Genomic DNA, 15,505 nt, shown 5'->3' with positions numbered 1-15,505 from the left:
ACCCTGGAAAGATATCACACCAATTTTTATATGTTCTACACATTTTTTTTTGTCCTGAGTAGTAAAACTGTATTTATAACTAAAAAAAAAAAAAAAAAAAAAAAAAAAAAAAAAGAACTGTAAGTGACCCTGGGCTAGGCCATTGTTTGCTGCAGGGGGAAGACGCAGGCTGATCTAAATGGTTTCAGCTGCTGGGAAGTGGTGCTCACTGGGCCCGGGAGATGTCCTAGCGTTCCACAGCAAAGGCTCTCATTTTACTTGAAAGCACAGATTTCTCCGCCCCTCACCACCCCCAGAATTGGTAATCTAGATGAGAAACGGCATCACTTTTTCCTGAGATTGTCAAACTTTTGCAGCTAATTATCAGTTGGAGTCAGTGTAACAAAACCTGCGTTTCTATGCTGGGTTTTATTAAAATACCTCTGCTATCAGCAGGCGCTGTGGCAAACTTGCTGCTAGCACATGCAGTGGGGTTTTTCTTCTCCCTGTGAGGAAAGCTCCAGCAGGTTTTATACATCAGTGCTATTAACTGGAATGGCAGAGACTTACTGTAAGCGCTATCACTTCCGCTTTTAAGAAACAATGAACTATTTCCTGGCTTTTCAATTATGAAAGCTTTGGGAGGCTATGAAGGAAAAATGTAATGTATAATAAATATACTAAGGAACAAGCATGATTAATGGCAGTTTAGAAGGTTCTTTTAAGCTGATGCTTTATAGCCCAGGAATCTGCATTTACTGGCATCCTCTGAAAACCTAGCTTCCATGAATACAATGAATATTCAGAATCCAGAAAGCCCCTAAAAAACTCACTTTGGACTCTATGTACTTGGCTCAAGACTGAAATCTTCCTTGAAGGAAAGGCTGAAAGACTGAATGCCCTCAGTATCCTTTTATCATTTGCATTGGAAACTGCTGTGAGGACAAGGGGACAGGCCTGCCTAGGGTTCGGCTTCCCCCTGCAGGTGATTTGCTAGGGATGGAGGCGTGGGGGGAGGAGAGGGAGGGAGGGAACACAGCCTAAATCCTAGTACTTTCTTAGGTCTTCTGAGCCTCTCAACATAGAAAATTCTAGACAAGGTCATCAGACCTGAACATATCCCCCACATCACTCTCATTTGTACTCACCCCTCTCTCCTCCCATCCCTGGCCACAGAGAACTAGGTTTCCCTTCTCTCCGACCCTGTGCTTTCCTCAGTTTTTCCAATATGGTACTTCACTGCATTCTCAGCTGTATCTGCATCTCAATCACTCTGGCTTCTTGTCTCCACAGACACGTTCACGTCCCCTTCACTGTAAGGGTGATTCCTTCTCTTTTCATCACAGCCGAATGCCAAAAACATGCTGCCCGCACACTCTTAACCCGTCACCATTGCAATCTGGTTTCTTCCACCACCTCTCTCCCTGAGATTTCTAAGAATCACCACATATCTTTCTAAAAACCTCTCTTCAATAATTATTGTAATTTACCTTTCTGCTGCCTGTGATTATTTTCACACTGACCTTCTTTCTTTCTACCAGTTGTATGATGATGGTTTTTCCTTCTCCTGCTACTTCCAATTGCTCTTTTTCCAATGCCAGCAATTCAAATTGTCCTTTGAATGCAGGATCATCACAGAATACCAACCTCACTTTTCTGTAATATGAGTTTCTTCATCTGTAAAGAGAGGGTGATGTTGGGAATGTGAAATGATGCAGCCACTTTGGAGTTACCATTTAACCCAAAATTTCCACTCCTACTATTTACTCATATACCCAAGGGAAATAAAAACAGATGTGAACACAAAATCTTGTATACAATTGTTCACAGCAACATGGTTCGTAATAGCTAAAAGGTGGAGACAACACAAATGCCATCAACTGAAGAATGAATAAACAAAGTGTGATATATCCATACAATGGAATATTACTCAGTGATAAAAAGAAATGCAGTACTAGTACATGCTATAGCTAAATGAACTTAAAAACGTACTACAGCACGAATGAACTTTGAAAACGTGCTATAGCATGAATGAAGTCACAAAAGACTACATATCACATAATTCCAATTATATGAAATGTCTGGCATTGAAAAATTTAGTGTCTTAAAACAACAACAATTTACTACTTCTTACAATTCTATAGATCAACCATGTGGTTCTTCTGCCTCATGTAGCAATGGCTGGGGTACTGGGAGAGCCTGAAGGTCTAGATGTCTAATTCACATGGCTAGCAGTGGGTGATGGGTCACTAGTTGGGTGCTCAGCTGAGACTACCATCCAGCGGCTTCGGTCTTCTCTACATGGGCCTCTCTACATGGGCCTCTCCACATGGCTGCTTGAGCTTCCTCATAATATGGTACCTGGTACCAAGAAAGAGCATTCCAAGTTGGCCAACCCAACGTGCAAGCATTTACCAAGCAACCACTTTTGCGTCATGCTTGCCAATTTTCTATAGGCCAAAGCTAGTCATGTGGCCAAGCCCAGAGTCGTTGTTGGAAAGGCTGACACAGAGACTTAAGTGCTGGGAGTCACGGTTTATTGAGGATCACCATAGTAACAGGCTTTATGAAGACAAAATGACACATATTGTGCAAGTTTTTAGAGAACCAATGAAAAATTTTCTCCTCTCTGACCAGCTAGTTATTATGGTAACTTCTCTATAGGACACTTATAAGCCGTAGAAGATAAACATTCATCACACATAAGACTAAATGCCTGGCCTTTTGCTAGGTGCTAGAAATACTTTACAGAGATACGACTAAGTCTGAATTTAAGGAGCTTATGGTCATGTCAGGGAGACAGGTGTGTAAATACACAACTATAAAACAGTGTGATGATACAATAAAAGTGTGTATCTTCAAGACAAAATGGGAGCCCAGAGGAGGGGGATCCTAAGCATGCTTGGGGATGAGGAGGCATTTTCCAGCTAAACAAGGGCAGGGGAAGAACACAGTAGACAGGGTGAAATAGCATATACCATCATGACAGTCTTTGCTAGAATTACAGCGCAGCGTTCTGGGTGTAAGTTGTGTGTGTGTGTGTGTGTGTGTGTGTGTGTGTGTGTGCGCTTGCTTAGAAGGCATAGTTGAACAGGTATGTGGAGACCAGAGCAGGAAGGATCTTGTATTCCATGCTAAAAGTGTTCCAGGTCCTCACGACCACCGCATGGGGGATGCGGATCCATGGAAGACTTCATCAGAGAAGCAGGGAGGTTGGATTTGTCCATTATGCAAATTGGCTGATCTGCATCCTGCCTTGGTTTTTTGTTTTTGTTTGCTCCATGCCATTCTTGTAGCATAACTCAGTGCTTCCACACATTGCCCCCAAAGAACAATGCCCTCCACAAAACATTAGGGAGAAATACGGATTTCGTACAATGTAGAGATTTCTACATCTCTAAAACAACTGAAGGTCTTAGGTGCAAGACTGCAGAGGGAGTCACAGTCAAGGGTGCACAAAACCTCACAATGTCCCCATCCCCCAGTCCCTCACTGGCTGCCAGCAGGGTCCCCATCTCTCTCGGGACCATTTTCCTGCAAAGCCTTTTGTTTCCTCTGACCCCAGGTCTTTACTGAAGAATCACACTCCCCTCCTCCTCTGTCTCACTCTCTCTTCCTCTTTCTCACGCACTGCCATCACCTCACTCAGCAAAAAAAGACTTGCCAACATCGATATCTTCATACACTTTGAGAGGCACCAGGGAATATTAATTATATAAGTAAAATGTCAGTGTCTATTTCTATTGTATCTTTAAAATCTGACTTTGGAAGAAGTATGAAGAATGGATTGAGTTGGGAACAGAGTGAGACTAAACACAGAGACCAATAAAGAAAGGATTGCAGTAGTATAGAAAAAATAGTGGAGAGTATAGAAAAAATAGTGGAGAGTCTGAGACGGGTCTGTTGAGATGGAGGTAGAAGGGGCAGATAGGATAGCAATTAGGATGCAGAATCCAGTGGACCCACCATTTATCCGGTCCATAGCATTCACTAAAAATAGTAGTGTTACTCCTTCAAAAAGAATAGGATTCATTAGGATTTAGGACCCTTTGTTGAACCAGACCTAGGAAGAGACGTAACAGTGTGATAGGAAATTAACTGGGCTGTGGCCATGGTGATCCTGTCAACTCCCCACATCCACCACATTGAAAGTACCGGAGATGACAATACAGAATGTGACTGATTTTTGAAAATACCAGATCTCACACATCCAAATAGGTGTTGGCCTCTAAGTCACCATGGGCCACTGTCACTTATTCCAACAATTGCTGCCATTGTTGAAATCCTTTCTGGGCTCCCCTTTTACATCTGCATTTGGAGCCAGGATATGAGACACCCAATAGTCTGGCCTCATTACCTCATGGTGACTTTTTAGTTTTCCTCTGGATAGCTTTAGCCACCGAGAATATCCAAATTGCTTTCCAGACACAAAGACTAAGGCTTTAACTTAGGAAAATAAATTGGGATCAGAGGACAGAAGAGCTTCAGCTGAGGCTCATGGCTGGGAAAACGGCCGCAGCCAACAGACTTGTCATGAAGAGATGCTGGAGCCGGTCCTGCTCGCCTCCTCACCCCCAACTTCCTGAGCCCCACACGTCATCAGAATGTAATCCAGGCAATTTCCCCGGTGTGACACTTCATGGCTGTTATTGGAGAAGCAAAAGGGATTCAAACAGAATAGGAAAGGACACAGGAACCTGGAACCTGGAAGTAAGCTTTCCTCTGAAAGGGCTACTGCTGGTTGGCAACAGGATGAGGCTGAAAATGTACTTTTCTTTAGTGGATTCATTGGTCATCACCAGGATCTGCCTGTACCAGGGAAAGGTGGGCATATTAGAGCCGCCCAGGCTCAGGGGGACGTCCAGGTATGTTCAGTATGGGCTGAACAGACACTCTGCATTGTCAAAAAAGGAAGAGAAAAGAAAATATCAGAAACTGTAAGCTATTAATAAGTAAATGCACTTAATACATGAGAAGTGACAAACACAATGCCAAACAATAAAATTTGCTCAGTGTTAAATAAATGATCAGGAAAATCACGGGGACTGATTGTTTTTCTTGTTGTTTGTTTTTTAATGGAAAAACAGATAGTACACAAACTACCATATGCTGGCCACAGATCCTGCTGCTTCCACATAGCTGCCTTTTATTTACAACATAGATGTATGCGGCACTTACCATATTCCAGACACCATTGTAAGCATCTTACAAATACTAATTCTTTTAATTCTGATACCAATCTTATGAGCGAGGCACTATTATTTTTACCTCTATTTTACAGATGAAAAAACTAGGGCCTAGAGAGGTTAAATAACTCTCCCAAGGTCACTCAGCTAGTAAATAGTAAGCATTGCAAGCAGCCTTTTTGTCCCTGGTACCACTGCCTGCATCCTGCAATCTTTTTTCACCCAGGGGTTTTCTGTAGTGGACCAAGGATAAACTGGCCCTCTGGGTCCCCTAGATAGGACAGGCAAAACAAAACTAAACTCAACTAATTGAAGACACCTCAGTGATCATTAGCCCAGGCATTGCCAAACATTTTTTTTCTTTTAATAAACCTTATTATTACTATTATTATTTCTCAGCCACGCTGTGTGGCTTGCGGGATCTTAGTTCCCTGACCAGGGATCGAAACTGGGCCACGGCAGTGAAAGCGCTGAGTCCTAACCACTGGACAGCCAGGGAATTCCCTAAACCTTATTTTTAGAACAGCTTTAGGTTTACAGAAAAATTGTAAAAATGGTACAGAGAGTTCCCATATACCCCACAGCCAGTTCCCCCTATTTTTAACATATTAGTATGGTGCATTTGATACAATTAATGAAGCAATGCTCATAAATTATTAACGAAAGTACACTCTTTACTCAGATTTCCTTAGTTTTCATGTAAGTTCCTTTTTCTGTTCTAGGAGTGCATCCAGGATCCACATCACATTTCATAGGCAAGTCTCCTTAGATTCCTCCGGACTGTGAGAGTTTCTCAGACTTTTCCTCTTTTTGATGACCTTGAGAGTTTTGAAGAGGATTTTGTAGGGTATTTTGTAGAATGTCCCTCACTGTGGTTATATATAATGTTTCCCTCAGGTTAGACTGGAGCTACATGCTTTTGGGACGAGGACCACAGAGAAAAGCACCATTTTCATCACACTGTATCAAGGCGACATACTATCAACATGATTTACTATTGTTGATGTTGACCTTGATCATCTCTCTGATAATCCCCAAATCTGTGTTATATCTCAGTCTGGTTTTGATGTTTACTTTGACTATCCAGACTATGTTTTTCCTTGCCTTTTAGCATGCCTTGTAATTTTTTCTAGAAAGCTGGATATGATGTATCAGGCAATAGGAACTGAGGTAAACAGGGCTTTAGTCTGAGGATTCATGTTAATCTGGCTACAAATTGGGTAGTGTTTAGTGTTTGCTGGAGATGTCAGTGCCATAAGCTTCAAATTCCTCTGCTGGGGCTTCCCTGGTGGTGCAGTGGTTAAGAATCCACCTGCCAATGAAGAGGACACGGGTTCGAGCCCTGGTCCAGGAAGATCCCACATGCCGCGGGGCAACTAAGCCTGTGCGACACAACTACTGAGCCTGCGCTCGAAAGCCCGAGAGCCACAACTACTGAGCCTGCGCGCCTAGAGCCTGTGCTCCGCAACAAGAGAAGACACCGCAACGAAGAGTAGCCCCCATTCGCCACAACTAGAGCAAGCCCGCGCTCAGCAACGAAGACCCAATGCAGCCAAAAATAAATAAATAAAATAAATTTTTTTAAAAATGTAAAATATTAAAAAAAAAAAAATTCCTCTGCTGTCCTTGTTTTCTGTTCCCGTTGAAGCCTTGTTTGTGTTTCCCTCTGAACTCCCAGATTTTAGGGTGGTGGTTACCCCTGAAACCTCAGCTCTCTGATGGGTCTAAGAAAAGTCGTTGATTTTCAGTTTATTCAGCTCTTTTCTTATTTGGAAAGATCAGAGTGCTGACTTCTAAGCCCCTTACTAGTTGAAGCTAAACCAGAAGTCTTCCAAACATTTTTGAGACTGGAAACCTTTCTCAAATGAACTCTTATGTAACTGGGTGGGTCTCATCACTGTGCAGCCCAATCCAAGTCCTAGCGCTGGAGTATTTTCCATCTGCACTTCCATGGTCTTGTTGGGTGTCTAGGGCACCCCTCCTCTCCCATGCTGTGTTTCAGGAGATTTACAAGTGTCCTAGGTCATTCAAAAGTGGGGTGTCCATATGGGGAAGTAAGTAAGTATGGGCCTCAGAAAGATTTTGGGTATGGGCAGGAATCTTTTCAGCTGGAAAGTCCAACAGAAATGGTCGGACAGGTGGTAGAAGGACCCCAGCAGACAGTAATGGGAAGAGGAGCTCCTGTGGCTTCTTCCATGTGATGGTGGGTCACGTTGCCCATGAGAGGGAGGCAGATGGTCCTCAGGCTCTGGTTGGCCCGCACAAAACTCCTTGGTGCTGGCCACTCTCTGGATATTGACCTCCAGTCCCATGTGCCCTCCACCCTCACTGTCAAGGTTTGGTCCTCTTGTCTGAAACTTCAAAGACATCCTTTAAGATCATGGTCTGTCCTCTTCCCTCAGCCCTACTCTAGCCCAGCTGACCCTCAGCCAGTCCCCCGAGGATGGTGGGATGAGAGCTCTGGGTCTTCCTCTGTCCTCTACAACTCACGTTCTTGCACAGAGTCTCCATCCTGCTCCCAACATCTTGATTATTAAGAATCCTTTTTTCTTTTGATAAAACTTGGAGTCACAAAGCAAAGGCTTTGACTTCCTAAATTAATATTTCTGATGTGGGCTTTGACATCCTAAAGTCAGACTGAACATTGACAGTTTCTCTAACTTTTAATTTCTGCTATAACATTCTCAGTATTCCACGAAGCAATTTGGATGCTTCTGACTAATTAGGGACAAAGTCATGGATTCATACAAAGAAGTATTGGATCAAAACACAAATATAATTAGTTTAAAATATTTCTTCTCTATATTCCTTTGGATGGTGAGTGTGCGTGTGTGCGTGTGTGTGTGTATACAAGCTCTGGTTGGAGGGGATCTAGGAGTTCAGAGCCCTGCACACCTAGCCTTCTCCACCACCCGTCCAGTCCTCTGAAACCACTCTTAAAGGTCACCCGCACATCCCCACATCCAGTGGTCAGTTCTCAGTCCACCTCGTTCTCATCCTGTCAGCAGCCCTGGCCACAGCTCATTGCTCCCTGTTCCTTGAAAACTTTCCCCCTTAGCTTTCGGCATGCCACGTCCTTAGTCCTCCTTCCATTTGCTGGTTGCTCCTTCGGACCTCCCTTACTGGCTTCTGCCTTTCTCTCCTGTCATTAAATGCTGACGTGCCCAGGGCCCCCATCCTTGTCCTCCACACACCTGCATTCCCTACCTGAGCTCATCCAGTGTCTCGTCTCTAAAGCCCATCCTTATGCTCATCACTCGCTGGTATGTACCTCCAGCCCAGAAAGCTCCTCGTGGCTCTAGACTCTTAAACCCAGTGCTTTAAACCTCGTCTCCGCTAGATACTGAACTTCACATGTTCAAACCAAACTCCTGCCCTTCCCTCCCAAACCTGCCCTTCTCCCCAGGATTCCACATCTCCATAAATGGCACTTCATTTTGCCAGCTTCTCAGGCCATCAGCCTTGGCCTGATTTTGGTCTCACCCCACATTTACTCTATCAGTAAATCCTGTCAGTGTTATCCCACATCTGACTGCTTCTCTTTCACTGTTCCCATCCTGGTACAGGTCACCACCAGCTATAACCTGGCTTTTGATCTCCCTACTGTCTCCTTGACATTCTATAGCCCATTCCCCTTACTTTAAAATGTAAGTCAGACCCCATCCTTCCTTCTCTCCAACCCCCTGGTGACTTCTAGTATTCCCACCTAGGCCTGCAAGCCTCCCACGATTGTGTGCCCAGCTAAGTCTCCAACTCCACTTCCTGCCACGCTACAACTGATTCCTCCCCCCGGCCCTTTCTTGCAACTTGAATATGCCAAGCTCACTCCCACAGCGGGGTCTTCACATTGGCTCTTCCGCCTTCCTGGAGAACTCTACCCCAAATATCCACCTGGCTCTCTTCCACACATCCTTCAGGCTCCTTTTTATTTATTACCCCATTGTGAGTCCTTCCCTGGCCACGCTGTGTAACACAGGGCCACTGTCTCCTTGTGTCCTTACTCCGTTTATTTTTCTTCTCAGCATTTACCATTAACTGAAATATCACATATTATTTGTTTACTGGCGCCTCAGCCAGAATAGGATCTTCATCTGGCTTTGCTTGCCACTCTCTCCCTGGTGCTTAGAACAATGCCTGGCACACAGCAGGAGCTCAATAGAGGGTGAATGAATAAATCCTGTGAAGAGGCCCATGAAGTACTTCCCAGAAACCCTAAACCCCAGTTCTTCCATTTTACAGATCAGAACCCGAGGCCCAATGACAGAGAGGAGTCACCGGCCCAAGGTCACCCAGCGGTCAAAGACCGCTGGGTCCAGATTCTGGGTCTCCCATTTCATAGTCCTGGTCTCTCTCCATTCATGTCCCAATGACAGTGGAAGGAATGGATGTCACCTTCTGCCTATCAGGTGATATTGTGAAGGTCCTGCTTCAAAAGGTCACCCCAATAAACTGAAAGCACAGAGGTCAGCCAGGAGGCCAAGTCTGTGGCACCATAGTCGCGACGTGAAGAGAACCCATCTCCCTAGTGACTGCGGAAGTCAAAAGGAAGGGCGAAGTCCGGGAGACTTTGTGAAAGATGCTTGTTGAATAGTTGAACGTGGTGCTTAAAGAGACAAGAGGAAAACAGTGAAGTGATTGCAGGTAGGACGGGCCATGTTTTATTTATCTTTGTACTTTCTGTAACAGTATTCAGCATATAAGATGATCCACGTCAATATTATAAATTCATTAAGAAGCTAAATACTGTTAACCTTTTAAGTTAAAGACTGGGAGTTAAACCTCCCCTTAATGGTATGCCACAACTAGATACATCAACATGATTTATTATTATTATATCAATAATTCTAGTCCTATTATGTTCCAACTAAAAATTTCAAAATATATTTATTATTCAAACCCAGAGTTGATGTCTACCAAAACACAAAAACAACCAACCCCTTGAGAAACAAAATGAACGAAAATTTATTTGCCTCTTTCTTTACCCCAACGATAATAGGACCACAAATATTTATTGCCGGTCACAGTATAAGGAAGACCAGAAGGATGACAATTCATGGTTGCTCTAATGAGTCAGGCTCTTGGAGCATAAATGAACATGAACACAAATGTGGGGTCTGATAAACTTGGGCTAGGTCTCATCTTTCATATGTAGTAGCCCAGTGATACTGGGCAGAAAACTATTCTCTACAAACGTCAATTTCCCCATAAGTAAACTAAACAATATACAAGGGAGAGGAAGAGAGAGACAGAGAGAAAGGAGGAGGGACTGAATACAACTGTGTGTGTAATGTGCTTACTTAGCTCAACGCTTGGCCCATGTGACATCCTCAATAAATGCTCACCTTTAATTACTATCTCACAGGCTTCTGTCTGCTTTTGAAATCATGCACTTTCACTTCTGGATCTGCACTGTTGAGTTCTCAGTAACTCTCTTCTCTTCTCAACGGGGTCTAGAGAAGAGAGAAAGGGCTCCTGTTATTGAACTTGGGATTGGTTCCCTACCTTTGAACATGGGGTTGATTTAGTGCTTTCTATCTGTTTAGCTGGCAGTGTTCTTATAAAGGCCTGGACACCCTTTTAAATGCACGAATCATACCAGCTCTACTGAACAGAGTCATAAGAACAGAGTAACTCAGAAGCCCAGATGTGAACTACAGACCAAGGCAGGTCGGCTATTAGTGCTTCCAATTGGTGACAACTTGCCCCCACTTCCATGTACACCTGTAACACTTTGTTAATATCTCACCTTTGACAATGGCATTGATTCCAGAGAAATAATAGTTTAATTCTCATTGCTGGGTTCAGGAGAGGTAGGAGGGCCTTGGGTATTCCAACTCAAGAACAAGAGGAAAGCTGTGTTTCTATCCTATACTTGCTCACAGAGGCAGCCCACATTTGCCTTTCACAGAATCTTGTGCTCTTCCCATCTGAGGCCTGCCAGCTTCAGAGGTTAAGTTTCCAAGACCAAAGAAAAGCAGGGACTGGGGGAATTTTGGAGAGAGTCCAGGGCTGCCTGGGCAAGCCAACCCAAATAATTCCAGCAAGCAAAAATTTGCTTGGACCTGAGCTGGATGTCTAGACGGTCACGATTGCACAGAGGTATGACCTTGTACTTCATTTGGCCTGTGTTGAACTTGTTTAAAGGAGTCTGTCAATGAGTGTCTCAGTTTGGATTCCCCCAGAAATGTCTTCAGAATGAAGGATTTCAGTGCAATTAATTCACTTAGGGAGTGATCCTAGGGTGTCCTGGCAGGGAAATGGAAGAGTGAGGCGGAGAAGGGAAAGAGGGTCACCAAGGGTGTGCTGTCCAGCTGTTACCACCGTAGGCAGCTGGAGATCAATCCTGGGAGCCTACTGAGTTCATTGTAAAAACGCCCCAGAATCACAGCCCAACGAGAGCATGTTCAGCCTGCTGGGAAGGTAGGACACTCTCCGTCCTCCTGGGCAGAGAGTCACAGGTGAGCTTGGCTTGCAGAGAGTATCTAGGCTGTGTGGGCAGCGCTTCGCCAATATTTGCAGCCAATGAGTCAAAACACAGAGCTCTCTAAATCTAAAGCATTGACCATCCAGACCTCATGCCACTCCTCTAGAGACTGTGGAATCACGGTAGTTGAGATACAGAAGTTAGGAAACTTGGCAGATGACTTCTCCCTCTGCCAGAAACCCCTTCTAAAGAACTACATCTATTAAGTGCTTACGATGTGCCAGGCACTTAAATCATCTCATTTCATTTTTATAACAACACTAGGAGGTAAGAACTATTAATATTTTCACTCACGTTGCATAGATGAAGTCACTAAGGCTCACAGAGTCCAGGAACCCGCCCACACTGAGTACGTAGTGAAGCGAGGATTTGGCCCCGGGCCATCTGACTCAAGGGCTCACCCCTCCCTCTCAGTGCCCTCCTGCCGATGGCCCCTGTGTCAGGGCTCCCTCAGGACCAGGAAAGCTCGTTCTGCTCTTAGGACTGTTTGCTAAGAAGCCTATTGGTCCTTATGTTGAGGAGGGGTTTGCCTATTCACATCTTGCTCCTTTCAAGCTGGAGGACAGATGGAAGGAAGCTGGAATTTGTAGATCTGCTGCTTCCCCAGCCAGCCCTCCTGCAATGCCCAAAGCAACCTGAGAGGTCGGGGTCAGGATCCTCCCGCATTACAGATGAAGAACCCCAGTGAGGTGCGGAGGGAAAAAGTGACCTGTCCACACCCACCACTAGGGAGACAAAGGAGTGAGGTGGACGGAATGGGATGCAAGGTCAGCCGCCTGTCCAAATTCAGGTCAGGCCTCCCTTTTCCTGCCCAGCGTGGAAGGGGCCAGTCCCTCGATTCTGAACCACACACACGTTCTACCAAAACACTTAGGATAGTTTCTTGCACACCATTGGTTTCCAAATACGTGTTCTCCCACTGGGAGTCCTCTGACAACCTCTGAAATGCCATTTTAAATCATTACATGTTGAACAAACCTATCAAAACAATAAATGAATAAATGCATGACCAGGACCTAGGTTCAGATCTTGGCGCTGCCATTTCTCTCTTGAGGGCTTTTGGCTCAGAGGAGCCTGGATTCACCTGCCCTGGACTGTGCAGTCCAGAGCCCCAGGCTGGTCCCTGCCTGGCTGAAGGGCCCGCCGGTCCCATGCCCACCCCCCTCTTGCTGCCCCATCAGTCAGCTTTCCCTTCCCCTCCATCACCACCTTTAAAGCATTTTGCCTTTTGTCTCATTCCCTCAAGGTCTAGAAAAGTGACTAAAGCTTCTCTGACCAATCTGTTCCTTCTGAAGTGTGGATGGCCAGCAAGAGCCCAGGGCACCACCTGTGCATGGGAATTTATATTTTAACAAGGAACTGCTAAACACTCAATGCCTTAGCTCAGCAGAATAACAAATATAGTAAATAACTAATAGTTACTTCACTGCTTCTCTCTGCCAGTCGCTATTTTAAGTGTTTTGTAAGCTGAAACCTCACACTAATTTTATTAAGTTGTTAGAATAGATTCTCAACCTTCTATCAAACATCTTCCCACCAGCCTGTAACTGAAATCTTATAATCTGGTGGTTCTTCCATCAGTGAAGCCCCGCCACAGTGCCTGGAACTGAGCGGGTGTGTGGGTTCCCCAGAAGTGGACTCGGAGACGGGATTCTAGTGGAGGCGGTTCATCTGGGAGAAAAACATGGGGAGGAGCTGGGAAGGTGCACAGGGAAGGGAGGGCAGCCTACAAAGGGGTGTGTCACCAGAGAAGCTGAAGTTGAGGGCCGCTCAACCTCATGGGAACACTGGGAAATGGTGTAGGAAAGGTGCCTGAGTATTATCCACCCCAAGAGTGAGGGTGCAGAGGTATTTATAAGTAAACTCAGTCATGGGGGGGCACTGCTCCCAGGGAGCATTAATGCTTTATCCCTCCATCTTTCAGTGAGTACAGGCAGAGTGGCTTGGGAGAAATCCCTCAGGTAGAGGAGGGAGAGGTACCAGGAGAGGAAGCTGGCTGGAGGGTACCCAAGTGGTAAGGCTCAAAGGGTGTGGGCAGACACCAGCAGCATCTACGACAGTGTTTAGCAGACATATGCTGAATGAACAGATGAATGAACGAATGGGACGATGGAGGTGATGGGACGCAAAGATGCCCTGATTTCCGTTGGTTTGGTATGACTCCTAGGTCTTCCACCATCTCAGTGAGATTCCACCATTCAGGAGAGTCTACCACAGGACAACCAGGGTGTCTGATCTTGTCCACAGTAAGAGGAAGATGCTTTACAAGAGTCCCAGGAACATGGACAGAGTTCTGGTTTCAAATGGTTCACCCCCACGTGACATTTCCCATCATACATCTGAAGCTTTCATCACAGAATGCCAAGGCCTCTGCAGTAGCTACCAAGAAAGCAAAAAGACCTCAGAGGGCAGATGTCATCGATTTTTCACTTTCTCACTGTGAACCCAACCATAATTCTAACCTTAGTAACACAAGGCCAGTGGAAACTATGTGCAGCACATGTTTGGATTAAATTCTCTGTTGATTTCTCTTGATTTATAGGTTAAAATCCAGCCGGTGCAAGCCTTTCCCCCACCCTACCAATTTCCGTCTTGAAGTAAGTGTTCAATATTTTGTCAAACCATACTTTTTGTTATTTTTAGCCTCATAAAAATGATTAAAACTTAAAAAGCCTTGCACAGGACTGGAAAGTAGTTTTTCTGTTTTTGTTTCCAGAAATATTACACATTTCTGAATTTACACAGCTCCAGGTCCCAAGTATCACATGATCTCACTGCTCTTAAATACAGATTTTTCACATTAATTTTTTCATGATATGTCAAACCAGAAAATAGAGCTTCAGATCCACATGCAACACGTATGGTGATGGCTTTAGGGTCAACGACAAGAAACAACTGTGATAAAATCCTCTCTGGGAAAACCTACCTTCCCTGAGAAAGATAACGTCTTTCTTTTTTCCTCTTTCTCCTTCTTCTCCTCTTCCTTCTTTTTCTATCTTTACTTTCCAAGAGGAACTTTTCTGGGGGAAGATCTAATTTGCTTTGAATTCAAGGCTCATGTCTCAGAGAGAATTTAGAAGTTGCTCAAAAGGAGAGCCCAAGAAGATATCTGTTGCTTTGCTAAAACATGAGCAGGTTTTAGGTGCTCCTGACAGGGGACTGTCTATCAGGGACTAAAAATAGTTCTATTAACTACGAACTAAGACTGCTACAAGCCTACTTTGAAAACTTCATGCTAGGGAACCAACAAGCAAAGAAGGGGGTTACCATACTGGCCAGGGTGATTGACCTTCTCCAGGAGAAATGGAGTCGCTACTATGCTCTGAGGGCAGAGAAGAGGGTGTCTGGCATGCAGACAACCTTTGGGACATCACTTAGTAATACCATGCCCTGTGATTAAAATTAATAGCAAAAAATTAATGGAAAACTACAACTCAGTGAAGACAAGACTATTAGTAGAATTAGAGTTTGGATCATCCCATCAGACAAGGAACCCACCATCAGTTACAGGACTTTCTGAGGGCAAAACAAATACAGAAAGGATAGTGGAAGGAAGAAATTATAAATACCAGCAATGATAACATGACCAGTTGCAGAAATGATGGTTCTAATAGTTAAGAGCATTTCTTCTTTTCTTTGATATATTTGTATCATATATATATATAAATATCTATGTATATATTTGTGTATGTGGAGATATATATATGTTTTACATATTCTTTTTCTTTCTTTTTCCCCTTATCCTATTCATTTTACTCTGTAATAAAAGATGTGGTAAAAGAGGTAAGCCTTATATCTTGACATTTAAGTTACAGAATATTAAAGGGGGCTATGATTCAGCTAGTAGTGAAAGTGA

The sequence above is a fragment of the Balaenoptera ricei genome, chromosome 10 (genome assembly GCF_028023285.1).
Source record: "Balaenoptera ricei isolate mBalRic1 chromosome 10, mBalRic1.hap2, whole genome shotgun sequence".
NCBI classification, from domain to species: Eukaryota; Metazoa; Chordata; class Mammalia; order Artiodactyla; family Balaenopteridae; genus Balaenoptera; species Balaenoptera ricei.
This window is presented reverse-complemented; position numbering follows the sequence as displayed.